This window comes from Mobula hypostoma, chromosome 7 (genome assembly GCF_963921235.1).
Source record: "Mobula hypostoma chromosome 7, sMobHyp1.1, whole genome shotgun sequence".
NCBI lineage: Eukaryota > Metazoa > Chordata > Chondrichthyes > Myliobatiformes > Myliobatidae > Mobula > Mobula hypostoma.
This window is the reverse complement of record NC_086103.1, coordinates 146,087,171-146,108,012: the sequence shown is the minus strand read 5'-3', so window position 1 is coordinate 146,108,012 and position 20,842 is coordinate 146,087,171. Positions and strand designations below refer to the sequence as shown.

General features: G+C 41.4%; 1 protein-coding gene across 7 annotated transcripts in view; it reads left to right on the top strand.

Annotated features, from left to right (window-relative positions):
• Positions 1-20,842, top strand: part of atp8a2 (ATPase phospholipid transporting 8A2) — a 589,180-nt gene that overhangs the window by 195,891 nt on the left and 372,447 nt on the right. The gene's annotated exons all lie outside the window — the stretch shown is intronic.

The following is a 20,842-nucleotide window of genomic DNA, read 5'->3' as shown; positions in this document are numbered from 1 at the left end:
CGTCTGCAAACTTGCCAACCCACCCTTCTACCCCAACATCCAGTCGTTAATAAAAATCACGAAAAGTAGAGGTCCCAGAACAGATCCTTGTGGGACACCACTAGTCACAATCCTCCAGTCTGAATGTACTCCCTCCACCACGACCCTCTGCCTTCTGCAGGCAAGCCAATTCTGAATCCACCTGGCCAAACTTCCCTGGATCCCATGCCTTCTCACTTTCTGAATAAGCCTACCATGTGGAACCTTGTCAAATGCCTTACTAAAATGCATATAGATCACATCCACTGCACTACCCTCATCTATATGCCTGGTCACCTCCTCAAAGAACTCTATCAGGCTTGTTAGACGCGATCTGCCCTTCACAGAGCCATGCTGTCTCTCCCTGATCAGACCATGATTCTCTAAATGCCCATAGATCCTATCTCTAAGAATCTTTTCCAACAGCTTTCCCACCACAGACGTAAGGCTTACTGGTCTATAATTACCTGGACTATCCCTACTACCTTTTTTGAACAAGGGGACAACATTCGCCTCCCTCCAATCCTCCGGTACCATCCGTCAGGCCCCAGGGACTTATCCGTCCTAATGTATTTTAATAACTCCAACACCTCCTCTCCCTTAATATCAACATGCTCCAGAACATCAACCTCACCCATATTGTCCTCACCATCGTCAAGTTCCCTCTCATTGGTGAATACCAAAGAGAAGTATTTATTGAGGACCTCGCTCACTTCCACAGCCTCCAGGCATATCTTCCCACCTTTATCTCTAATCGGTCCTACCTTCACTCCTGTCATCCTTTTGTTCTTCACATAACTGAAGAATGCCTTGGGGTTTTCCTTTACCCTACTCGCCAATGCCTTCTCATGCCCCCTTCTTGCTCTTCTCAGCCCCTTCTTAAGCTCCTTTCTTGCTTCCCTATATTCCTCAATAGACCCATCTGATCCTTGCTTTCTAAACCTCATGTATGCTGCCTTCTTCCACTTGACTAGATTTTCCACCTCACTTGTCACCCATGGTTCCTTCACCCTACCATTCTTTATCTTCCTCACCAGGACAAATTTATCCCTAACATCCTGCAAGAGATCCCTAAACATTGACCACATGTCCATAGTACATTTCCCTGCAAAAACATCATCCCAATTCACAGCTGCAAGTTCTAGCCTTATAGCCTCATAATTTGCCCTTCCCCAATTAAAAATTTTCCTGTCCTCTCTTGATTCTATCCTTTTCCATGATAATGCTAAAGGCCATGATTCGACATGATACACAATGTTTTGTAGTTTGGCTAAAAAATCCTACTTCAATATATTTTATATTTAGAAAATGAGACAGTAAAGTGTGAAAGTAGTTGTGGGTTTAAATACTTTTTCAAGGGATTGTATTAACATCAACTAGGAATTCCAGTTTTCTATGTTTTTTCATCTTTAATGTTAGAGTGTGGAAATTGATTTATTATTATCCCTTTATTGATCTCTCTTTCTTCATCTCCAGAGACAGACTATCTACTGATATCTTTAATAAATTCCCTGACTATCACAGCTATCTGGACTATAGCTCTTCCCACCCTTCTCTCAGCCACACCTCTCTCCACTGCATCTGCTCTCAGGATGAGGCTTTTCATTCCAGAACTACTGAGATGTCCTACTTCCTCAAAGAAATTGGCTTCCCTTCCTCCACCATCAATGCTGCCCTCACCCGCATCTCTCCCATTTCATGCACATCTGTCCTCACCCCATCCTCCCACTGCCACAGCAGGGATAGGGTTCCTCTTGTCCTCAACCCAATAGGTTCTGTATCCAGCATCTAGTTCTCCAAAACTTCCAGTATCTCCAATGGGATTCCACCACCAGGCACATATTTCGCTCCTCCCCACTTGCTTCTTTCCACCAGAAAGACCACCTTAAGCTATATTTATGGTCTTGAAGGGGGGGAAAGAAGTAGACAGCAAGTGGTTTAATGGGAATGAGGTGGACTGAGTGAGCAGGATTCACAGTAGGGAAATTCTTAACTAATGTTCAGTTGAGGCAAGGAGATGAGTTAGAAGTTTATTAAAGATTGAGCTAGGGGCTAGACAGGTGAGGAATTGTGCGACTGAATATTGGTTTGGGTTTTAAGGTGCAGTGAAAGGATGTGATGTTAATGAGGTGGAAGAATGCTGCATTTGTGATGTTGCTGGAGTGGGAAGCCCTCTTGGGTATTTGTATAGATTTCAGGATTGGAAGCAGTCTAGATTAATCTGAGATGGAGCTCAAAAGAACATAAGAAATAGGAGCAGGAGTAGGCAATCTGGCCTGTTGAGCCTATTCTGCCATTCAGTCAGATCATGGCTGATCTGACCACGGGCTCATCTCCACCTACCTGCTTTTCCCCATAACTCTTAATTCACTTACTGTGCAAAAATCTATCCAACCTAGTCATAGTCATACGTTATTGATCCCGGGGGAAACTGGTTTTCGTTACAATTGCACCATAAATAATAAATAGTAATAGAACCATAAATAGTTAAATAGCAATATGTAAATTATGCTAGTAAATTATGAAATAAGTCCAGGACCAGCCTATTGGCTCAGGGTGCCTGACCCTCCAAGGGAAGAGTTGTAAAGTTTGATGGCCACAGGCAGGAATGACTTCCTATGACGCTCTGTGCTGCATCTCGGAGGAATGAGTCTCTGGCTGAATGTACTCCTGTGCCCACCCAGTGCATTATGTAGTGGATGGGAGACATTGACCAAGATGGCATGCAACTCAGACAGCATCCTCTTTTCAGACACCACCATGAGAGAGTCCAGTTCCATCCCTACAACATCACTGGCCTTACGAATGAGTTTGTCGATTCTGTTGGTGTCTGCTACCCTCAGCCTGTTGCCCCAGCACACAACAGCAAATATAATAGCACTGGCCACCACAGACTCATAGAACATCCTCAGCATCATCCGGCAGATGTTAAAGGACCTCAGTCTCCTCTGGAAATAGAGACGGCTCTGACTCTTCTTGTAGACAGCCTCAGTGTTCTTTGACCAGTCCAGTTTATTGTCAATTCATATCCCCAAGTATTTGTAATCCTCCACCATGTCCACACTGACCCCCTGGATGGAAAGAGGGGTCACTGGTACCTTAGATCTCCTCAGGTCTACCACCAGCTCCTTAGTCTTTTTCACATTAAGCTGCAGATAATTCTGCTCACACCATGTGACAAAGTTTCCTACCGTAGCCCTGTACTCAACCTCATCTCCCTTGCTGATGCATCCAACTATGGCAGAATCATCCGAAAACTTCTGAAGATGACAAGACGCTGTGCAGTAGTTGAAGTCCGAGGTGTAAATGGTGAAGAGAAAGGGAGGCAACACAGTCCCCTGCGGAGCCCCAGTGCTGCTGATCACTCTGTCGGACACACAGTGTTGCAAGCACAGGTACTGTGGTCTGCCAGTCAAGTAATCAAGAATCCATGATATCAGGGAAGCATCTACCTGCATCGCTGTCAGCTTCTCCCCCAGCAGAGCAGGGCGGATGGTGTTGAATGCACTGGAGAAGACAAAAAACATGACCCTCACAGTGCTCGCTATAGTCTTAACTATATTTACTGAGGTTGCCTCCACTGCTTCATTGGGTAGAGAATTCCACACTTTTTGGGTGAAAGCAGTTCCTCCTCATCTCCATCCTAAATCTACTCCCCCAAATTTTGAGGCTATGGCCCCTAATTTGAGTCTCACCTACAGTGGAAACAACTTTCCTGCTTCTATCTTATCTATCCCTTTCATAATTTTATGTTTCTATAAGATCTCCTCTCATCCTTCTGAATCCCAGCAGGTATAGTCCCAGGCAACTCAACTTCTCCATATAGTCTAACCCCCTTATCTCAGAAATCAACCTGGTGAGCCTCCTCTGCATCGCCTCCAAAGCCAGTATATCCTTCCTCAAGTAAGGAGACCAGAACTGCATGGAGCACTCCAGGTGTGGCCTCACCATAACCCAACTATGTACGTTTGTATTTGCTCTTAAATTCAATCCCTCTAACAATGAAGGCCAACATTTCATTTGCCTTTTTGATGGCCTGTGCACCTGCAAACCAACCTCAGTGAGTGGAGATGGTGTTTGGGTTGCCAGGGAAAGATGAGGTATGAGGACCCAATGCTAATGATGTGATCTTCCAAGGGCTTAGAGTAAATAGCAGTTTATCCATGGCGAATTACTGCGACAACAGAGACCTTCAAAGTAATAGGATTGATCGTCATGAGCACATATCTGAAATTTAATGTTTTTGGATGATATATGTAGATGATGAATTCTTGTAAGGTTTTGCCTCTGACTATACCTGCTCCAGAATAAATGTTTTTTTATATTTCTTTCTAAATAGTTTTGATTTTCTACTTCTTGTCCTGAGAATCTGATAAGGCTGTCAAAGCAGCTCTGAATTTGAGAATTTTTTCTCCAAACAGACGGCCAAAAAGTTCTATTTTAACTTCAGCAGTCCACAGGACTTGTTTCCAAAATACATCAGGTTTGTTTAGACGTTCCTTTGAACCTTTTGAATAGAACTTTTTGGCCGCAATGAGCAAAGGTATGTTTGGAGAAAAAAGGGTGCAGAATTTCATGAAAAGAACCCCTCTCCAACTGTTAAGCACGGGGGTGGATCGATCATGCTTTGGGCTTGTGTTGCAGCCAGTGGCACGGGGAACATTTCACTGGTAGAGGGTAGCATGAATTCAATTAAATACCAGCAAATTCTGGAAGCAAACATCACACCATCTGTAAAAAAAAAGCCGAAGATGAAAAGAGAATGGCTTCTACAACAGGATAATGAACCTAAACACACCTCAAAATCCACAATGGACTACCTCAAGAGGCGCAAGCTGAAGGTTTTGCCATGGTCCTCACAGTCCCCTGACCTAAACATCATCAAGGATCTGTGAATAGACCTCAAAAGAGCAGTGCATGCAAGACGGCCCAAGAATCTCACAGAACTAGAAGCCTTTTGCAAGGAAGAATGGGTGAAAATCCCCCAAACAAGAATTGAAAGACCCTTAGCTGGCTACAAAAAGCGTTTACAAGCTGTGATACTTGCCAAAGGGGGTGTTATGAAGTACTGCCATGCAGGATGCCCAAACTTTTGCTTCAGGCCCTTTTCCTTTTTTGTTATTTTGAAACTGTAAAAGATGGAAACGTAAAAGCTTTCTTGCCTAAAATATTAAAGAAATGTGTCATCTTTAACTTTATGCCTTTTGGAAATCAGTTCATCTTTTACCCACTTAGCTATTCACAGTAACAGAAATTTTGACCAGAGATGCCCAAACTTTTGCATGCCACTGTATTTGACATTTGATTTATTCAATCAGGTGACATTACTTGTGAGGGATGATTACAAATGATCGTTACAATTTACAAATAACACGATACCTAATTTTCATTGCCAAGTAAAATACTGAACTTTTGTTTTATAGTGAGATGAAAAACATTTATGCATCAAATAAAAAATACAGGACAAAGGTTAAAATAATAAACCACTTGTGATTCTATTGACTTTGAGTAATTTGCGATGATTCAACAAAAATGTGATTAACATAATCCTATAAAGTTGGTGCACAATTTCATTACCTTTTACAACAGAATTATTAACAGTAAGAGAATTCAACCCCCTCACCCCACATTTGTGTTTTTGGATCTTTCCCTCACTAGCATTGCTCCCTTTCTCACTCAATGTTTATATTCATCCACTGGTTCCTTTCATTTACAACACTAGTCACATCAACAAACAGAAAGGTATCTGATGTCTCAGCAGCCATTTTTTTTGGAAAAGTTGTCTATTGCATATCAGAAAATTGAAAACCTCGGAAATCCAAAATTCTTTTGAGTGCTGACATGACGTCACAAATGGAAAATTCCACAAGCTGCTGGGAAGGTTCCCTGGTGATGTGCAGGTCTCTGCGGCACAGACAGTTGTGAGAAGTGACCTTGCATATCTAATCAACAGATCTTGATGTAAAATAGAAAAACACTGCATAAAGTGGAAAAATGAAGATCTTGAATGCATATTGAAAGAGTGGATTTGTCAGTGTCAGTGAATATATGCCACTTAACAGTATGCTGATCGTGCAACAAGCAAAGATGTATTGTGACAAACTGAAAATCGAAAGTAATTGTGAATATTCAGCAGGCTGGTTGCAGAAATTTAAGAACAGGCACGGCTTTAAATTTTTTTAAACACCTGCTGATCTGGAAGTAGCAGAGAAATTTGCTGATGTGTTTGCCAAGATTATCGCTGATGAAAATCTAACACCAGAATAAGTCTACAATGCTGATTGCTTTTATACCTTACATAAAAACTAAAAAGAATTAAAATACAAATACAATGTACTGCAACTTTGTAATCAAAACATGACATTGCCACGGTGTTGCCTTTATGCAGCCACCAGGAGTGAGGAGACGAAGCCACTGCGCTCCACTGGGGGCAGTGTGGTGCAGTGTCCAGGACGGAGTTGGTGCTGCCCTCCCAGAATTTCGCTTGGCAGAAGACGATCTCTGTTGTGATAGACTGCAGGTTTTATCAGCTGTCCATGGGCTTAGGGCCTCAAGTGTAGGGTGGCCTGCTTTTCAGCCATGGAGCAAGAGGTGTCTGAGCACCGCTCCACCAGGGATGGCGTGGCACTATTGTCAACTGAAGGGTCTGGACTGTATAGATGTATATCTTTTACGTGGTATTTTATTAATATTCTATATGTGTGCTTGTATATGCAAGGACTGAGTCTCAAGCCATGGTTTCACCTGGGAGGGGTGTCGAGGTTGGTGTGGCACGTTATCCAGGCTGGTGTTGCCCCCTCTGTTCACCCAGCAGGAGATGAACTCTCTTGATGGTGTGTGTTTGGGATTCTTTTATTGCACTATTGTGATACCGTTTGTGCTTGCTGTCTTGTGTGTGCTTTGTGCTGTGTATGACTGTTGGTTGTGTGTTTTGCACCTTGACCCTGGAGTAATGCTGTCTTGTTTGGAGGTATTCATAAGTATTCGTGTATGGTTGAATGACAATTAAACTTGAATTCAATTGTAGGTGGAGAGTGAAAGCCTGTTGTTGTTCAACAGCTAATTCAGGTATTCTCCCAGTGCTGCTGTGCTGTTTTTGTTACCCTGCACACATTCTATTTTCATTACATTTATAGAAAATAATCATTTTTACTGTTAAGACAAAGACTGCTTACTAGTAGCACATACTGTAACCTCATAGTCGGAAATGATGGTGATCCCAAGCTATCTCGTTCTATATACCAAGATCTGGAAAAACCTGAAATAAAAATACTTCTGGCCCCAAGCATTTCGGATAATGGGTACTTAACCTGTGTATGCCACAGGATATAGGCTATCTCTTTTCTTTTCTTTTTAAATCTTTTTATTGAATAAGTATACAAAAAGGTAAGCCATATAAACATTAATACAATGTTAAAGTATAATAAAATTCCAAAAGGTATCAATACCAAAAAAAATACTACAAACAATGTAATTTAAACATAAGAAACCAAGATAACATAATAGTATACTAAATTTTATATATATCAATGGAAAAAAAAACCCCCAAAAAAAAACCCACCGTGCAACTAACTAAAAGCAAAGCAAAGCAATGGGCTAACTTGAAACCAAACAGAGTTAAACTTAAAATCACGTCCTCAATCCCGACCTGCATTAAAAACAGTGAAAAAAAAACAAGAAGGGTAAATATTACATTAAATGAAAATATCGAATAAAAGGTCCCCAAATCTGATCAAATTTAAATGAAGAATCATAAAGGTTACTTCTAATTTTCTCCAAATTCAAACATAAAATCGTCTGAGAAAACCAAAAAAAGGTAGTTGGAGCATTAAGCTCTTTCCAATGTTGTAAAATACATCTTTTCGCCATTAAAGTAAGAAATGCAATCATTCTACGGGCTGAAGGGGAAAGATTACTAGAAATTTTAGGTAGTCCAAAGATAGCAGTAATAGGGTGAGGAGAGATATCTATATTTAATACCTTAGAAATAATATTAAAAATATCTCTCCAAAAAGTTTCCAAAGTAGGGCAAGACCAAAACATATGAGTTAAAGAGGCTATCTGCCCCGAACATCTATCACAGAAAGGATTAATATGCGAGTAAAAATGCGCTAACTTATCTTTGGACATATGTGCTCTATGAACCACTTTAAATTGAATTAGGGAATGTTTAGCACAAATAGAGGAAGTATTAACTAATTGTAAAATCTGCCCCCAATCATCCACAGAAATGGTAAGCCCCAATTCCTGTTCCCAATCTACCCTAATCTTATCAAATGGAGCTTTCCTAAGTTTCATAATAATATTATAAATCATAACCGATGCACCTTTCTGACATGGATTGAGGTTAATTATCGAATCTAAAATATATGTAGGAGGAAGCATTGGAAAGGAAGAAAGTATAGTACTTAGGAAATTTCTAACTTGTAAATATCTAAAAAAATGTATTCTTGATAAGTTATATTTATTAGATAATTGTTCAAAAGACATAAGGGAACCATCTAAAAATAAATCCAAAAACGGTAAAATACCCTTAGTCTTCCAAGTTTGAAAAGCGCGATCCGTAAAAGAGGGAGGAAAAAATGTTACCTAAAATAGGAATCGCTAACCCGAATTGATTAAGATCAAAAAATTTTCTGAATTGAAACCAAATGCGCAAAGCATATTTAACTATCGGGTTAGAGACCTGCTTAAGGCGTTTCGAATCAAAAGGGAGAGAGGAGCCTAAAATAGAGCCAAGTGCATAACCCTGAACAGATTGTAGTTCCAATGCTACCCATTTAGGAATAGATAGTATGTCCTGATCAAGTAACCAAAATTTCATATGTCGAATATTAATAGCCCAATAATAGAATCTAAAGTTAGGTAATGCTAAACCTCCATCTCTCTTAGCTTTCTGTAAATGTATTTTACCCAGTCTCGGATTCTTATTCTGCCAAATAAATGAAGAAATTTTAGAGTCAACTTTATCAAAGAAAGATTTTGGAACAAAAATTGGTAATGCCTGAAACACATATAAAAATTTTGGCAAAAAAAACATCTTAACTGCATTAATATGACCAATCAAAGTTAAATATAAGGGAAACCATTTAGATGAAAGTTGAGTAATATGGTCTATTAATGGTAAAAAGTTAGTCTTAAATAAATCTTTGTATTTACAAGTAATTTTAATCCCAAGATATGAGAAATAATTATTAATCAATTTAAATGGGAATTTATAATATAAGGGAAGATGTTTATTGATCGGAAAAAGTTCACTCTTACTAAGATTTAATTTATAACCTGAAAAAAAACCAAATTGTGCTAATAACTCTAAAACAGCAGGAATGGATTTCTCAGGATTAGAAATATATAAAAGTAAATCATCAGCATAGAGTGATAATTTATGGGACTTTAATCCCCGAGTTATCCCAGTAATATTTGAAGATTCTCGAATAGCAATTGCAAGAGGTTCTAATGCAATATCAAATAATAGGGGACTAAGAGGACAGCCTTGTCGAGTACCTCGAAAGAGAGGAAAAAAAGGTGAGTTTAAAGAGTTAGTACGAACCGAGGCTACAGGGGAATGATATAACAGTTTAATCCAGGATATAAATTTCAAGCTAAAATTAAACATTTCAAGCACCTTAAATAAATAAGGCCATTCTACTCTATCAAAAGCTTTCTCGGCATCTAAAGAAATAACACACTCAGGAACATTTTGTGAGGGAGTATAAACGATATTTAACAATGTACGAATATTATAAAAAGAGTAACGACCTTTAATAAAACCCGTTTGGTCTTCCGAAATAATAGAAGGAAGTACTTTTTCTAGTCTATTTGCTAATAACTTAGAAAAAACTTTAGAATCAACATTTAATAAAGATATTGGTCTATAAGATGCACATTGAGCAGGGTCTTTATCCTTCTTTAGTATTAGAGAAATTGATGCTCTATTAAAAGATTCAGGAAGTTTACCAAGTTTCAGAGAAGCCTCAAAAACCCTACAGAGCCAAGGGATCAATAAAGAAGCAAAACATTTATAAAATTCAACGGTAAACCCATCCGGGCCAGGAGCTTTCCCCAGGATATAGGCTATCTCATCTAGGTTTTTCCCCTTTACTGATTTCACTAAAGCGCTGATGATCATTTATCAAAATGATCAAAATTTTACCATACCGCTGCTGCAGTAGTCTGAGGTGCTAATTAGGGTGCACTAGAATTTTTCTTTCACCAGCACTGAAACACTGGGCTGAATAGCTACCAATTACATCATTATATTTCTGTGATGGTCAATATACTTTCAATACCCTCACTTTCTGCTCTAGATTGCATTTATTCACTTCATTCCTTTGATAAAATGAAGGTGGCTTTTGGTGTTAATGTTAACTTCAGTGTGATGTAGGATCATCTTGGCATATAATGGGCCTGACTTGTCCTCAACAATTAATCTCCAACCTTTTTCTCATGTTGGCATTCACAATCAATGGGTTCATCCTGGCAGCTTCAGCTGAGCAAACTGCAGGTAGCAGCTAAGCCACAGGTGTTGGATCCTGAGGTCCCACTCTGGAATTTATTGAAGACTTTTTGACAATTCATTGCAGCAAATGGAGACATTCAAAATGAATTAAAAGTATGAAAATAATAAATATTAAGAGAAAAGAAAAATAGACAAAGCTCTTGCTTGCTGTTACCTGAAAGAGATGTGCTTTTAAATTTGTTTCAGTTCTTTGACTGAAAATTTATTTCACTTCTATTTTCTTGCTTTCCTCTTGCGTGCTGGCAGTCTCCGATGGCAAGTACAGCACAGTTTCTTGTAATGCAGCATATCAAAAAATAGTTTCAACAGGAGGCATGAATTGGGCAGCATGTGAATTATTTTTGTAATGATATTGGTAATATTTGATCAGTAAAATCCCACGGTGAGCTATTTTTCTGAAAGGAGGTCAGTGGATAACTTGACGTCAGTGGAAGAGATTTTCTAGTCTTCAGACATTTTTGTGGCATCTATCTACCCGACACACAACTCCTCCTGGCTTTATTGAAGCTTGTCATTATTTCTTGTTTGGCTTCCCTTTGGTTATTCTCTGTCTTCATTCAGATCATGTTACTTTTCCTATATGTCTCTGTATGCGTCTTCCCCCTCCATTGCTGATATTTTTTCTCTCCCTCCCCTTTCACTTATTATTTTTATATCATGCTCAATCTCGTCCTGCTGTTACCCTTTTGATAAAGGGCAATCGTTGAGGGCAGAAATGCATACAATACAGCATCTTAAAATAACTGATAGCATCGTGAATGATTTGATAGGTAGCATATATGTAATAGATCTGCATATTGAATATCCTCGTCATATTTGACACACTTGTAAATGTTGCAGTGTGGTGCAGATGTAAATAAATCTGTCAAAGGGACTGACCGAAGGAAGTAAAATATTATATAGGTATTCCTGATTTCAGCTTTCTAGGAACAACTTCAGTGTCTTACACTTATACACTATATGAATGATTTCAATTAAATTGCTGTTCTGTGTTGATAACTGATGGCTTTGATTGTTAAGGAATTATGCAAGTCACTTTGTGTTTTCTAGAGTATACATTTATAAATTTTGAAAATATGGCATTCATATGTTGTCATTCTAAGTATACAATATTCCACGATGGGATGACTGCTCGGGTGACCTTAGGAGGACAAGAGTCCGAGCCCTTCCTTCTACGCACAAGGGTGAGGCAGGGATGTGTGCCAGCGCCAGTGCTCTTTAACATCTTCCTCTTGTGTGTTACCAAGCTTCTCCACAACGAGATTGAAGACAGCAGCAGTGTGGCAGTTGAAGATTAGATGGCAACCTCTTTAACTCCAGCAGGCTCCATGCAACCACCAAACTCCGCAGAGAGCGAGTCCTGGAGCTGCAAAATGCAGACGACTGTGCTCTTGTGGCCCATACTCCGGAGGATCTTCAGACTGTCCTTGCTGTGGCAGTGAGAGCGTACAGCAGGATGGGGCTGACTATCAATACCACCAAGACAGAAGTGATTTGCCAGTGGAGTACCAGTGTCCCATCCACTCTGCCTTCACTGTTGGTGATGAAAAGCTGTCAGTAGTGCCATCTTTCAAATATCTGGGGAGCATTCTCTCTGAGGATAGCGGCATTGACAATGACATCCAGAGCCACATTAAACAGGCATCAGCTGCCTTTGGGAGACATCGGCGTTGAGTCTTTCAGAACAGGAGCCTTCGTCCCTCCACAAAGGTCGCCATATACCAAGTGGCCTGTGTCACCACCCTCCTTTATAGTTGTGAAGCTTGGGTAACCTACAGCCGTCACATCAAGTCCTTGGAGCGCTTCCACATAAGCTGCCTCCAGCGCATCCTGGGAATCACCAGGCGTGAGCGGGTGCCTCACACTGAAGTACTTGTAAAGACTAACTGCAGGAGTGTTGAGGCCATGATCACCCAGTGTCAGCTGCAGTGGCTAGGACACGTGATAAGGATGCCCCCATGTCAGCTACCCCGCAGAGTGTTATACGGCCAGCTACATCATGGTTGACGCTCAGCTGGAAGGCCGAAGAAGCGCTATAAGGATCAGATGAAGAATGCTTTAAGCAAGTGCAAGATCAGACCTGAGGGCCTGGAGGAGGTTGCTGCTGACCATGCCACTTGGCGACAGCTGTGTAGGGACAGGGTTCATATTCTGGAGATGAAAAGAACAATCAGAAGACAGCAGAAGAGAGCCAGGAGAAATGCAGCCATGGTTGCCACCAGTACCACCACCACTACTACATATACATGTCCCACCTACAATAGAGCTTGTGGATCCAGGATAGGACTGTATAATCATCAAAGGTCTCACCGTTAAAGGAGTGGACATCGTCATTGGATTTCGATGGACAACCGAAGAAGAAGATGGTGTATTTGCTTATGACTGACAAATCAAGAAGATTTTTTACATGGATTCCTGCACCTCCAGTATGCAGTAGTAGGAGGTTGTAAAATGTGGTGTTTCTCTATGTGGTGGCTTTCTTATGACCCAGTGTTTCTCAGCTCAAACTCCTGTAATTTGAAATGTGCCAATTTGTAACATGTTGTTAAGTCATGTATCTCAGATACTGATCTTTTCAAGTTCAGTTTCAAGTTTATTGCCATTCAATTGTACATATGAATACCGTCGAACAAAATAAGGGTTCTGTGGATCAAGGTGCATAACACAGTACATATAACTCGCACACATAACATACAAAGTAATATTACCACAAATAAATTAACAAATAATAAGGTGCATATACGATACAAGTTTAAAAAATGATCAGTAATACACTACTGGCGCTTCATGTGTGGTGAGACCTGGGTGGTGACAGGAAGTTCAGTAGGTTTACAGCTTGGATGAAGAAACCTTCCCATTCTAACAGTTCTTGTTTTAACACTACAGTACCTCCTGCCTGAGGATGGGGGGGGGGGGTCAAAAAGATTGTTGGATAGGTGAAGGATTATTGACAATGCTGAGGGTTGTGCGTATGCAACACTCCTGATAAATATCTCTAATGGGTGGGAGGGAGACTCTGACGATCCTCTCAGCAGTCTTCATAATCCCTTGTAAGGACTTGTGGTCAGATGCCTTGCAATTCTCATACTGGGGGTGGGGGGGAACCTTACTCGCCTCAGTCTCCTTAGGAAGTGGAGGTGCTGCTGTATTTTTTTGACCAAGGAGGTGGTACTTCTGAGAGTGCAGTTAAAATTATGTTAGCTCCTAGAAACTTGGTGCTCCCAACTTTCTGCATGGAGGAGCATTGTATGTGGAGGAGTGGTCAGCTTAGTACCTATTATGTCTGTGCTGACCATCGAGTAATGATCTCTGTCAATCCAGTTTGCCTGCAGATTGTCTGCTGCTTTCCATGTTTGGCAATTTAAGTGTTTATCTGAACTCTAGATTTGTTGTGAGACTACTGGCCTCCACTGCCTCCTTAGGCAGTGTGTTCCAGATTCCAACTCCCTCTGGATTGGGGAAAAATACCTTTCTTGGATCCTTCCTAAATACTTATCTTTCTCTAGTGTTCACACCTCTGCTCTGGGGTAAAGATGCCTACCACCTACCCTATCTGTGCCCCTCATAACTTTGTATAATTCAATTAGGTTACCCCTCTGCCTCTCCATTCTGAGGAAAATTTCTCCTCATGACTGAAACTTTTCAGCCTGGTCAGTCGCCTCAGCACCCTTTCCAGCGCTATTTCATTCTTCCTCTTGTGCATGGGGTCCCAGCCTGTGGTTCACGAACCCCTTGCTTAATGGTATTGGTCCATTGCATTAAAAAATGGTTAGGAACGCCTGCTCTGGTGTGACCATCAGAACTACGTGGATGAGTTGCCTCAACGACGGTCGCTCAGTTGCTCCACTTTCTACTATGATGAAGTGCTTTGAGAGGTTGGTCGTGGCTTGAATCAACTCCTGCCTAAGCAAGGACCTGGATCCGCTGCAATTTGCCTAGCAACACAATAGGTTTACAACGGATGCAATCTCACTGGCTCTCCACTCGGCCTTGGATCACCTGGACAGTAGCAATACTTATGTCAGGCTGCTGTTTATTGAGTCCAGTTCAGCGTTCAACACAGGATGTGCTTTCTTCTTATTACTACTCTAAGGGAGGAGGTATAGGAGCCAGAAGACACACACTCAACATTTTAGGAGCAGCTTCTTCCCCTCTGCCATCAGATTTCTGAACAGGCAGTGAACCAATGCATAGACACTACCTCACTATTTGCTCTCTTTTTGCACGACTTAGTTAATTTACTTTTAATATTTTATAGTATTTTGATCTATTGCAAAACAACACATTTGACAAATGTGTCAGTAATACTAAACCTGATTCTGATTCAAGCTGTGTGCCTAACCTGTTCGACTTCTCTAATTTCTGCTAAGGCCCCACCTCCCCCTCGTACCCCATCTGTTACTTATTTTTATGCACACATTCTTTCTCTCACTCTCCTTTTTCTCCCTCTGTCCCTCTGAATATACCTCTTGCCCATCCTCTGGGTCTATACCTCTTGCCCCCCCCCTTTGTCTTTCTTCCCGGACCTCCTGTCCCATGATCCTCTCATATCCCTTTTGCCAATCACCTGTCCAGCTCTTGGCTCTATCCCTCCCCCTCCTGTCTTCTCCTATCATTTTGCATCTCCCCCTCCCCCTCCAACTTTCAAATCCCTTACTCACTCTTCCTTCAGTTAGTCCTGACGAAGGGTCTCGGCCTGAAACGTCGACTGCACCTCTTCCTACAGATGCTGCCTGGCCTGCTGCGTTCACCAGCAACTTTGATGTGTGTTGCTTGAATTTCCAGCATCTGCAGAATTCCTGTTGTTTATGACATTTTATGACATTCTTGTGCTTGGCATCCATGCTCTGGCTAATGGAAGCACTGTGTTACCTTCACCATCTTCGCTATCTGTGCCGCTCTGTTCAGGGATCTTGAACTTGTATATCAAGGCTCTTTTATTCCTATGTATAATAATAATAGGCATCCGTTAGTCTCATGAGACTATGGATTTGCACCTTGGAAGGTTTCCAGGGCGCAGACCTGGGCAAGGTTGTATGGAAGACCAGCAGTTGCCCTTGCTGCAAGTCTCCCCTCTCCATGCCACTGATGTTGTCCAAGGGAAGGGCACTAGGGCCGATATGGCTTGGCACTGGTGTCGTCGCAGGGCAATGTGTGGTTAAGTGCCTTGCTCAAGGACACAACACGCTGCCTCAGCTGAAGCTCGAACTAGCGACCTTCAGATCATTAGACCGACGCCTTAACCACTTGGCCACGCGCCAACACATTCCTCTGTATGCCCTATGCTTATCCTAGAGTGCATCAGCTTGCACTCATGAAGAGGAAATTTTATCTGTCGCCTAAGACTATTTTCCCTGCTGTCAACAGCTTCACAATTTTTTTTACTCTTTGACTCTAATTGAAGCCTGTAAGTGCAGAATTTGTTTGTAGACAGTTCCTTATACTGGAGACAGATAAGACCTCAGCCTTTCCTTTAGATGCTGCTCAAAGAATGGTGTCTCAGCACCACCACGTGTGACTCATGAGGCAACTAAGATGGGTTTAAGATCAACATCTTTTTCCTTTTTGTGAATCTGAGTTTGATGCATGGCGTGAAACTTTCTCACACCTCCAGAAGCCACCCCACCCACTCCATCTGGGTGAACCACTTTGGGAGCATTTCCCCTACTATTTTTCTCAAAGTTGTTTGTGTTTATACATTTTTGACCTGGGTGAATGTTGCAGTATGAGAATGAGGTATGGATCATATCTGTGCCATGTACAACAGTGAGCTCACTCGCACCTGCTCCTGAGGACAAAGAAGATGCATGTGAATGTAGAAGTGAGATCTCTGTTTACAGTTCAATTTGTGTATCAAATGTCAGGGGAGACTAAGAAGGGAAGGAAAGAACAGATATGTTAGTACCAACTTACTGGTAATGGTATCCTGATGACGACACACAGTCTTGAGTTATTTATATGCTGAAGGTTTTGTATTGCTCTTTGGAGACTTCCTGCATGTTGCCTTGCAATAGTAATTGTTATCAAAATAATACGTCGTCCTGCCTGCTGTTTCTGCTGTGATGTGTTGTCATAACCATGACATTTATGAGGGGAGGCCTCATAGAAACATTTCGAATGTTAAAAGGCATGGACAGAGTGGATGTGGCAAAGTTGTTTCCCGTGATGGGGGAGTCTCGTACGAGAGGGCATGACTTTAGGATTGAAGGGCGCCCTTTCAGAATAGAAATGCGAAGAAATTTTTTAGTCAGAGGGTGGTGAATCTATGGAATTTGTTGCCACGGGCAGCAGTGGAGGCCAAGTCATTGGGTGTATTTAAGGCAGAGATTGATAGGTATCTGAGTAGCCAGGGCATCAAAGGTTATGGTGAGAAGGTGGGGCAGTGGGACTAAATAGGATAAAATGGATCAGCTCATGATAAAATGGCGGAGCAGACTCGATGGGCCGAATGGCCTACTTCTGCTCCTTTGTCTTATGGTCTTATGGTCTATTTATTAAAATTAGTGACTATTTCCCATTGACAGTTGTAAAGGAATTTCATTATTCAGTTATGAGGGGCTGAATGTTATTGAAAAGAGTTTCGGTGGGGGGGGCGCGGTGTGATATCAGAAGATTTGCATTTATAAAATGCCTTTTGGCACCCTCAAATTTTGTAAAGTACTTGGAAACTCCTAAAATGTAACCATTGTTGTAACATGGATAATGTGGCAACTTATTTCTGAAATAGCTGCTTCACACCTACAGCAATGACCAGATAATCGGTTTTAGTGATCATGATTGAGGTCAAGTATTAACTAAATCAGTTGCTACTTTTCTTCTGAATAATACTGCTGGATTTTCAAAAATCTGAAATGTGACCTTGGTTTAAGATTTTTTTCACATGGCAACACACGCAAAATGCTGGAGAAACTCAGCGGGCCAGTCAGCTAGCATTTATAGAAAAGACTAAACAGTTGATGTTTTGGGAAGGAAAGAGGAGAAGTCAGAGAAAGAGGGGAGGGGAGGAAGAAGAACAAGGTGGTAATTGATAGGTGAAATTGGGGGAAGGGGATGAAGTAAAGAGCTGGGAAGTTGATTGGTGAAAGAGATAAAGCGCTGGAGAAGGGGGAATCTGATAAGAGAGAACAGAAGACCTCGGAAGAAAGGGAAGGGGGGAGAGCACCAGAGGGAGATAATGGGCAGGTAAGGAGATGAGGCGGGTGAAGGGGGGGCAATCACTAGAAGTTTGAGGAATCGATGTTCATGCTATCAGGTTGGAGCTGCCCAGACAGAATATAAGGTGTTGCTCCTCCAACCTGAATGTAGCATCATCATCTCATCATGGCAGTAGAAGAGGCCGTGGACTAACATGTCAGAATGGGAAGTAGAATTGAAATGGGTGGCCTCCAGGACATCCCACTTTTTGTGGGGGACGGAGTGAAGGTGCTCAATGAAGCAGTCCCCCAGTCTACGTTGGGTCTCACCGATGTGCCAGAGGCCGCACTGGGAGTGATCCATGTTGGGCGGGGGGGAGTGAAAGATGTGCTTGGTGGTGGAATTCCATTGGAGGTGGCAGTTACGGTGAATTATGCAATGGATACAAAGGCTAGTGGGGTGGTAGGTGCAGACAAGAGGATCCCTATCCCTGGTGTGGCGGTGGGAGGATAGGATGAGGGCAGATTTGCACGAAATGGAAGAGAGGCAGGTGAGGGCAGCATTGATGGTGGAGGAAAGGAAGCCCCTTCCTTTGAATAAATTAGTTGCTGCTTTTCTTCTGAATAGTGCTATTGAACTTTTTTGATCTGAAACGTGACATTGGTTTAATATCTTCTTCACATGGGAACATCTTTCAAAGTGCAGTACAGTATTCTGCTGGGTGCTACATTTGGACTGCTAGATATTTGGATTGAAACTTGGGGATTCAGTTTACTATGGACTATTTCTGCATTGAATTCAACAAATTCAGAAGATAATGGCCTTGAAATTTGGACTTTTGGTTTAAGATGGAAATTTCTTTTACGCTGGAACTTTTTTTCTTGATTAGAGACTCCTCCAGAGCTCATCAACTGAATTGAAGCATATGAGTATGTGAGACTTATTTCCAGTGAGATTTTCAGCCTCACTGTTCAATAAGATGGTAGCTCTTGTAAAATTTTGGCCATTGAAATTGTGCTTTCTGAAAAGTCAACACTTAGACCTCATAGTTTGCCTTCACTCTGATTGGTAATTTCCTGTGCTCACAGGTACAAGACACAATGCAGCTTGTGTCCAATCTGCTTTGCCTGTGGAAGCCAAGTTACTAACCTGTCTTGCTATCTCCAGTGTCCTTACAATCTACTGTAGCTGATCTCTGCCACATCTCCTAATTTGCTGCTCATTGCTGCATGAGGGAACTTGCCCAAATTTCATGCCAGTGTTAAACAAATCTTTCTGTTGCAGGATTAGGGGTAAGATGAGAGTGGGCGTTTGTATGCAACAGTTTATTACATTAACCACTGGTAACGTGGTTCTGCTCAAAGACTGAAAGCAGTTGCTGTTACTGCTTGGGGTGTTGGAATTCAGAGTTTAATTCTGATGCCGTCTGTAAGAAGTTTGTACGTCCTTCCCTTGAGCTTGTGGGTTTCCACTAAGTGCTCCAGTTTCCTTCTACGTTCCAAAAATGTTAAGGTTAGTAAGTCTTCTTAAATTGTCCTGTGATTAGGCTAATTGTCCATTTATAGGTGGGACAGTGTGGCATTGTATCTCTAAATAATAAATAAACTTGACTAGTGATCTAGTTTATATTCAGATTTCTATCAAACAACAATATCAGAGATAATGGCCACATTAAAATTGGGTGTTAATGATTTGACAACATATTTACTTGAAACTTGCTTTTATAGCCTTAGCTGTCCCCAAGGCTCAATAATTTAGTGCTTTTGATCCTATTTTAAATTTTTAAGTACTTACAAGCTTTCAAAGTTTGGTACTTTGCAAAGAAAATCATGGTTATTCAATGTGCATTTATTATCAAAGTACATACATATTATGCAACCTTGAGATTCATTTCCTTGCGTGCAGCCACAAAATAAGAAGCCCGAAAGAACCCACTTAAAAAGAAAAACGATAAACACCAAATGTGCAGAGATAGGGAGGAAAAAAATAAATTTATGCAAACAATAAAAGTAAGAAAATAGCATATAGAACAAAACAGAGCCCAGAGCAGATCTACAGGTTTCAATTTAGCACATAGTGGGATAAACAAAAAATAAACATTCAGCTGGCTGTGTTTTGTGCATCTGCGAGGAAAGGCTTTAGCTCATTTTTTTTCATTCCTCCGGAATAGACATGGAGATTTGCCAGTACTGCTGGTTTATTGCCTCTAGAGACTGCGCAAAGTTCAGTCATTAAGGCAATGCGCAAGTCCTTGACAACTCTTTGCACTCTCCATCTTGGAGGACTTAGTTTTATCCCTGGAGTCTCTTGTGCAAAACAATGCCTTCTGCCGTTTTCTTCACTGGCTTGAACAGGTCTCTCTGACCCATGAGAGCACTTTGCTGCCTCCCTCCTCCACTCACCCAGTCATTCAGTGGCAACACCTCTGCAGCTAGGTTCAGGAATGTTGGTTGTATAGCAGCATGCTGCTTTAAGAGCTGGCTGTAAAGTTCATAGTCGTAAGGATAAGTGCTGGAGATCAAGAGAGATTACTGTATGTTCTGAAATTTACATTTGTTTTATAAACTGTCAGTGGTATTCGGCAAACATGTAATTGACTGTGTGTTTGATATGACTTTACATCAATATTAGACCATAAGAGGTAGGAACAGAATTGGGCCATTGGGCCCATCGAGTCTGCTCTGCTATTTCATCATGGCTGATCCATTTTCCCTCTCAACCCCATTCTCCTATCTTCTCCCCATAACCTTTCATGCCTGATTAATCAAGAATCTATCAACCACTGCCTTAAAAACACCCAATGACCAGCCATCCTCAGGCAACAAATGGCAATAAATTATGCAGATTCACCACCCTCTGGTTAAAGAAATTCCTCCTCATCTCCATTCTCAATGGACATCCCTCTATTCTGAGGCTATGCCTTCTGATCCTAGACTCCTCCACTATAGGGAACATCCTCTCCACATTCACTCTGTCAAGTTCTTTCAACATTTGATAAGTTTCAATAGGATCCCGCCTCATTCTTCTAATTTCCAGCAAGTATTGGCCCAGAGTCATCAAATACTCCTCATACAATTAGCAGGAACTGGGCGTTGAAGTTCACAGTTCAATCCTGGCGTCTTCTACATGTCCTCCCCATGTAATGCGTGGATTTTCTCTGAGTGCTCTGGC